Consider the following 7,922-nt stretch of genomic DNA (forward strand, 5'->3'; position numbering starts at 1 on the left):
CTAGGGGAAATATCTCCATTAAAACATTTCGATATTTCCTATCGGTACTTCCTGTTGATTGCGGTTCCGCTTCACGAGAAAAAGAGTATCATCATCGCGCAGCCACCGATTATAGCATCCCTAATATGAAAGTAATTCAGTTTAACTTCAGTTTGACTCTATTACAATAAAAACGGTAATTAAAAAATTTAAAAATATCCTTTACAAGTCTTTTGTAATGGTCTTAAGTAATGGTCGATCCACTATGTCGGATATGCTAGGCTGACAAATCTCTTTCCCGACTATAATGTTCCATGTCAAGTCCTTACAAAGAGCTTTATAGAAATTTATAACAATTTCATATCAAAGTTTCTAAAATTATTTTATAAATTAAAACAGATGATATTTTAGAATAATATAGCCATCTTTTGATATTGGAAATCTCGTATTGAAGCGGAATCGATTAATCTTTAGAATCGTTATAGACGACCGTCGGCTTTTCTCTTTCCCGATTTCTCTCAAATCTTCTAAAAATAATATCTTCTAAACAATGAAGATTTTGTTTAATCAAACACGCTTCACTTCGAATAGATTTAATATTACGTCACGGACACTGATACTCGGCCCGACGATTACGCATGCATCATGGAGAAGAGTAGTAGAGCGGAGTCGAAAGTACGATATGGTTACATAATCGGATAAGAATACAAAATGGAGCAGTCGACGCGAGGCGACGACCGGAACGACCAAATGGAGCAATGTGTCGCGTTACGAGAACGGGTGTCTTTTATGTATCCATCTGAACAAATTCGTTTGAACGAAAAGATCTATAATGAAAACAATATACGGTAGATATACAAAAAACTTTTATTGTCTTTATCGTCAGTTTTTTCGTTAGACGCTTGAGATAGCGTACAGACTGCAAACCATGTAAGAAATGAATAATAAGAACATGGAAGATAACAATAAGAAAGTGATATTGATAAAGATGGAAAAAGAATAATTTTAAGAGAAAGATGAAAATGAAGAACATGAACTACAAGGAAAATTTCTGAATTTAGAAGCCAGTTTTTCTTTTTACATATAAAGAGAGTATCTGTTAGATAAAACAATAAGCGGTTCTGTGGCAAATTTTAGATAAGAATTATTCGCGTACAGAGAAGATCGATTTCACCATTTAATCAATTTCACCGGTAAAGATAATTAAAATGAATTAACGCTCTTTTTGTGTACTATTTTCTTTATAAAATTTTTAGTAAAAAAATGCTTTAAATCGAAAATTATATAATTACAGTATCTTTAATAATAACGTGCATAATTTAAAATAAAATGGGAATCTTACAATTTCGTATTATAAATATTACAAATATTACAAGATTGAATTATTTAATAAAACTTTTATTTTTGTAACTAGAATTTATGTGTAACAAATTAACTAAAAAAGTAGCTTGTGATTCCTCAAGTTTCTTTAATTACATCTATAAGCTATTAGATAACCGCGTATTAAAGTAATTTAAAAATTGCTTTAAAAGTTACATAATAATATATATATTATTATGCACAAACCACATGATAAATGAAATAATATAAAAAATAATTAATAAATTAAATAAAAAGACAATTGCACAAGTGTAAGTGTGGCAAAAAATTGACGGCCATCCGAATAGAAGAATCGAACTTGGTAGCATCGCACAATGGTATTCCTGATATTTGCACAAAACCCCATTGCTTTCAACGGAAAGAAAACCCCTTCGAAACACAACCGGAAGTCAGCCTCTCTTAAATATTCTTCAGCCTCGTGTCGGAAGTCGAATTGACTTCCAAAAGCTCGACCTCAGTGTTCGTTGTGATCCGACCCAGTTCTCCAGAACGAGGGAGAGAATCGGGGGATGATGAAGAAGAAGAAGAAAGAGAGGGGGAGCACTGTGTCCATTCACCGTTTGGGGGAATCATAAGCACACACAAATAAGGGGTTTCTCCGGTCCTCAGGCACATCCTCGGATTCTCACACGACTACTTCACCAAGGAAGGTCGAAGGTCACTCCCCCGGAAAGTCACCCCTTCGGCCTCTTTCGCGCGGCCGCCACCACTTCCCGTCCACCACCTGTGGTGATTTGCTCTCCCCCGGAGATCTCCGGACACCCCTCTCGGCACAGACGCACACGCGATCCTCTCCAGGAGGAATAGAAGAATTCAACCACCGGAAGCTCAGTCCTCTTGCGAGTTCCGTGAATCCTTGCGGGCTCGGGTCTCACCCCCGACTCGTCGACAACTCCGCTCTTATCTTCGCTCGTTCTTATCACCGGTACACCCGCGCCGTGTACGCGTGTCGATTGACGGATGTTGCACCCCCGTTATTGCACCCCGCGCGCGGATCCGGGCTCTTCTCCGTATTTTTTTTTGCTTCTTTAATCAGGACATTAATTTTGCGTGGAAAGAGAAAAAGAGAGAAAGAAAGAGGAAAAAAAAGAAGCCGGCGGCGTCGCGACGCGATGCAGCGCACTTACGTTAGAGAGCCGTTCTGTCGGGGTAACGAGCGGGGGCTCCCAATATAAGCGCGTGCAACGTGATCCTAGAGTGTAACGCTGCGGCCGATTGGTAGGTCGGTCTGACCAATGGCGGATCGCGTTACTTCCGCGGCCAATCTACCTTTTTAGGCGGACGATGATACCGAGAACGCGGCGGTGGCAAGGGATGGCCGCGACGCCGGCGAGTGAGATGAAAATAGACGTCGGAGCGAGACGCCCATGCCGCCATCCTTACCCCTCCGCGGTAACTGTCGCGTCGCTGGTCCCACCGCTCGGCGTTACCCCCGGGCAGCCCCCGGCGAACGCGCAGCGGACCTCGAAATGGAAGAAAGAGGTGTTTCGGAATTTCGGAGGGCGCACTCGTTCTCCTCGCTGGGTTGCTCTCGGTGGTCGTCACAGAGAGACAAGGACAGAACGAGGGACGAGAAAACGGAGGGAGGAGGAGGGGTAGGAGGAGCGCGCCACGTGGAGGGCGCACGTGGCCGCTCCGAGCGTTATTCGGGGTGCGCGCCGGTGAACGATGGTTCGCTCGCGTCCATCGCCGGTTACGTCAAGCTGAACCGGATGTCAAGATAAAGACGTCAATCTGGTCGAGGGTGCATGATGGATTCGTTTTTGTGTTAGTCGTCGATGACAGCTTGGCAAGGATTCGAACGACACGATTGACGTTCATATTACGAAGCTTATGTTTCCTAATAGAATGAAATAAATTAATAATGAAGCAATGAGTGTAATGAGTGCGACGGAATAATAATATTTGTAATGTGGCCTTACACCTGGATGGAGAATTACTCATTTTTTAAGTCTATATTATTCCAATCTTTACGCTTTCCACTTTTGCGACAGTCGCTCCGGCGAAGAAATGTGCAACTTATGGTTGATGTCCAAGACGCGGATGTCCATCGTCTACAGTGTGAGACCTCGGGAAAACTGGTCGTGGTGTCTAAGAATGAGAATATGGTGTGTTTTATTTATACGCGATCGACGGATCAAACAGCTTCGCTTCTCCAGGGGAGCCTCTGAATGCATTCCAGCGCGCGTAAACCAGCGCAGTGGTCACGGACGAGATGTAGTCAGACGACGCGGCGGGCCTTGGCGTTTCTACGGAAATTCAGCCGCAGAAATAATATTTACGCGGCCGAGCGAAACGCCGCAAGGAGCGAATTTCATGGCGTCATCATCCCGATCGATGATATGTCGTTGCAACTGGATGCATCTAAAGATATGCGATTGAAGAGTGTTGAATATGATATAAATGTTTGATATAAATAGAAAATTGTAGCAATATTAATAATTATTATATTATTATTAATATTATATTTCTAATAATGTATATAACAATTATTATGTGTACAATATAATAAATATTATAATATCTAAAATATTAAAATATAGTATAATATCTAATGAATATTATAAACTGATAATCGATATCAATAAGTAACTGTAATAAACATTATTAATAATAAAATATTATTTAATTTAATGTTTAAAAATTTCTATTCGTATCGTAACCCCGCCTCCTGCTTTTTCAGTTTAAAATAATTTAAATGACATTATTTGGCGACCACTTTTCGGTACAAGCATTTTAACGTAATTCTAACACTTGGCTAGCACGTCTCCGCATTCTGAGGCGGATTACATCCAGACGAGCTGCGGTATTTCTCTCATCCCAGCGATTTCGAGATGCAACGGTTCAATGCAACGCGACGTTCAGCGATGCGGTTTTCTCGCGAAAGATTGGATCTCTTCCAGTCCTAGTAAATGACAGGGAGAAATGCGTGGAGGACGATGATTCCTCGGCCGATGTGTCATACAGTATGTGTAATCGTAAGGTCGATTGAGAAACTAATCTCTTCCGTCAACTCGTTATAATCGGCGAGAGTCAGTAAAACATGACATATTCTTCTAGCACATGAGATGAATCTCCTCTGACTCGTCTGACTCGTCCAAATTTTTTAAAAAATAAAACAGAAATTCTTTTATTAAAAGATGAAAATAATTTTAATGCATGTGCCCACAGATTAAGGAATATACAGATTAAATATAATAATACATATAATTAGATGCTGTGTTGATAATTATTTAATACTAAATATTTCTTTGTTAATATTATCTAAAAGTTTTCCTACTTACCTTCGTAAATAAATACAATTTTTAAGAAAAATGAAAAAATGAAAAAAAGAATAATCGAGTTGACGTTTATTATATAAGTTTTTCCAATTTTGTATTTTGCTAATTATTATCAATTAAATATTTATTAATGTATTTCGCTAAGATGCCTACTTAATTTCCACGAAAGATCCGCGGATTTTCATTCATAGATCGCTTATTTATCGTTCGTGATTGCTCGCTTCATTATTAAGCAAAATTATTACGCGCAATCGCGCGTCATTAGGACACGTTTATTCTACAGGCGTGGGTGATCGACATAATCGTGCCAGGAGAGTCACGATATTACGATCGGATACGTGCCAAGCGTGTGCTAGAAGGATACTAGGCAAAAAAGCGAACTCTCTGAATCATTTCAAGCATTAAGCCACCCTCGCCCCCTTTTAACCCTCTTGTTGTCGCATAACTTGTCCCGAAGCGTGTAAAATTAGCGAGTGAGAGACAGCGCAGGTATTCACGACTCTCTATTTCGAGTAAAAGACGCACGCCGTTACGTGTTCTCTAGCAGAAAACAACTTAATCTCATTTTGATATTATCAAAAGAAATTATATGCCCAAAATTTTTAAGTTCTCAAGTTTTGTCATTCTTTTTCTTTATTCGACATTATTTCTCATCTATCTTATGATTTTGCCAAATTTAATTTTTCCAGCATATTTGATTCAATTGTGATAAGCTTTCCGTGTGCTAAAAAATTTCCAGGAAGTCAAACTAAGAGCATCAGTATTTTACTTTGTCCAGAAAAAACAGTATTACCATTAAAATAATTATTTAGACTAAACAATTTTTCTTTATAATGGGCCTTAAAATCGCAGTTTAATCTGAGGTGATGAAAAATGACGACGTTCACGCTTGACGAATAAGCTTGATGATTAAAGCTTCGCATGGTGGAGACTTAAATCATCTCGAACGGTAATTTGCGCGATTTATCGATGAGTTTTCTCGCGATGTCTGGCACAGAGTCAACGGCTTTCGGACGTACGGTTTCGCCCGTTAAATTAGCGATACATTTTTTCAGGCTTAAAGTTAAACAAACACGGCTGATCTATCGACGGAGCGGTAAAAAGAAACATGAGAAAATGTGAATCGAAACTGGCCAATATATGAAATATTCCAAATTTCTAACCATTGTCTTTTTGTAGTTGCAAAAAATATATTATACAATTACATATTTACAATTATACAATTATAATTATAGTTAAAGGAAGAGAAAATTCGGAGTAATCTATAATATTATTATTAAATTATTATAGCTGTCAAAGACAAAATATTTTGTCGGATAAAATACTGCAGATGCAAAATAAATAAATAAATAAATATAATATACGCTTCTCCTTTAGTTTATCTTAGCCGGTCTTAATATCATCAGAATTTACTTGCCCGCTTGATCACTGAAATACTCAATATCGCGACAATTTAAACACAGTTGGAAACACAGAAAGACTTCTCGCTAAGAAATAAATAATCTAAAATAGACCCCCCCGCGTGCCTAAAATAAATCCTTACCGCTCTATCTTCTATCTCGCGTGTCGTTCGATATCTCGGCTCGTAATTTCCTGACGATTTATTCTACTTTGCTTTTACGAGCGATATCAACATTCGGGGCAAATTTATCTCTCACGCCTTTGCTCGTACCTGACGCTCATTTTTCGCAAAATCTCCGGACGACTCTGCCTAAAATAAATCTTTCTACGTTCTTTACACCGCATTCCACCTCATCATCCTTGTAATTTCTCGACGATTCGCTCCACTTTGCCGTAGTTCGGGCGAGAGATGTCGGCCGATGTTGGCCGCGGATCCCATGCGTGCCTCTTGTAGAGTGGCGCGCACTTCTATAGTCAAAGGTCGTAGGTATGCGCAAGGTATGGACGGATGGCAAGAGAAGAGGGACGAGAGAGAAGAAGACGGGAAGAAAGAGGGAGACGGAAAGACAGGAGGAGGCCTGAAACACGCGCGCGGAGACCGAGAGAAGCAGGGGAGACTGAATCTGAGATTATTTCGGGACCGGCAAAGATAAACCGGGCCAACGTCGAGAAAGAGAGAGGAAGAGAGGATGAGAAAAAGGAGAGAGATAGAGGAGAGAAGTGCGAGCACGAACGAAGCCGAGAGCCTCGCCTCGCCGACGTAAACGGAGCCTTGAGGCTTGAGTCATCGTCGTTCCACCGTCATCGTCGTCATCGAGGTGATCACGAATTTGGCATTACATATGTGACAACGTAACTGACAACGAGAACGACACCAGGTTCAGTGATTCTGAGGATAGTTGCATTCTTTGCCTCGTATCATTCATTATACTCTAATGAGCAACTCTTCCTAAACAAGTCGCGACCAGCACTGAGATACTTGAGTCTCAATTTTTTTGTTTGAAGTCATTTAAGAATAAGATTCTAATCTCTTATTGAAAAATAATATAGGTTTACGTGTTTTTTTTTTAATGTCTCCATTTTTCTGAATTTTTATAACTTTTCAGCAATTTCATTAAATTTCTAGAAAAATATTATTCTTATTTAAAAAATCCTATATTCTATATTGTGCCTCTCCTCTCTTTCTCTCTCTATCTTGATGTATCTTATAAAACTTGTTACATTTAGTATTTTTTAGGTTTTAAACTCAGAAAATTGTCGACAATATGACAAAAATTTATATAAACGTCTGTATGTATAAAAACTTATTTTTCTTTTATTTCTTTAGTGATAATCTAAAAATAATGGACAGTATAAGCTTTACCTTTTTGACTATCTTGTCTAGTCATTGTGCATTAAAAGAGGGACGAGAAAGGCGAGGTGTCGGCCCTCTGCGGATGTGCATCTTAAATACGGTACACTGAATCAGTTTCAAATAATCCGTCATTAATCTGGGACGCGTCTCGGTGTTTTATTTATTGCACAGCTTACTTTTGGATCATCTTCAACTGCGGGTAGAAGGTATTAAAAGCTTCTGTAATGTATAAATATCCAACGAGATGAGTCTAAGGAAATAAAGCCTAGAGGCAGGCACCCGCATACAGAAACAAATGTAACTACCTCCGGAATTCGTCGTGGCAATCTCTAAGAAAAGTTGAGAAGCTTTTTCAGACATCTAGAGACCCTGAAATTCATCGCACAAGCTTCCGAGATCTCGACGAGTTCTGCTTACGCCGAAGAACTCCGATATCCCTCGTGAGGGACTCTGGGTCATCGAGAGAAGCTCTGCACGACACCACAGGCCCAAATATCTCTCGCCCGAATTAGACCGCGGCGTCGGCT

At 39.6% G+C, this 7,922-nt stretch overlaps 1 long non-coding RNA gene across 1 annotated transcript; it reads right to left on the reverse strand.

The window, feature by feature from the left end:
- Window positions 1-7,333: 7,333 nt before the first annotated feature.
- Window positions 7,334-7,922, reverse strand: LOC113562799. Its single transcript, XR_003407188.1, has 2 exons — window positions 7,701-7,922; window positions 7,334-7,614 (listed from the first exon to the last, which is right to left on the reverse strand). It is a non-coding gene; the product is annotated as an uncharacterized LOC113562799 (long non-coding RNA).

Source organism: Ooceraea biroi, chromosome 10 (assembly GCF_003672135.1).
Source record: "Ooceraea biroi isolate clonal line C1 chromosome 10, Obir_v5.4, whole genome shotgun sequence".
In the NCBI taxonomy this organism is placed as follows: domain Eukaryota; kingdom Metazoa; phylum Arthropoda; class Insecta; order Hymenoptera; family Formicidae; genus Ooceraea; species Ooceraea biroi.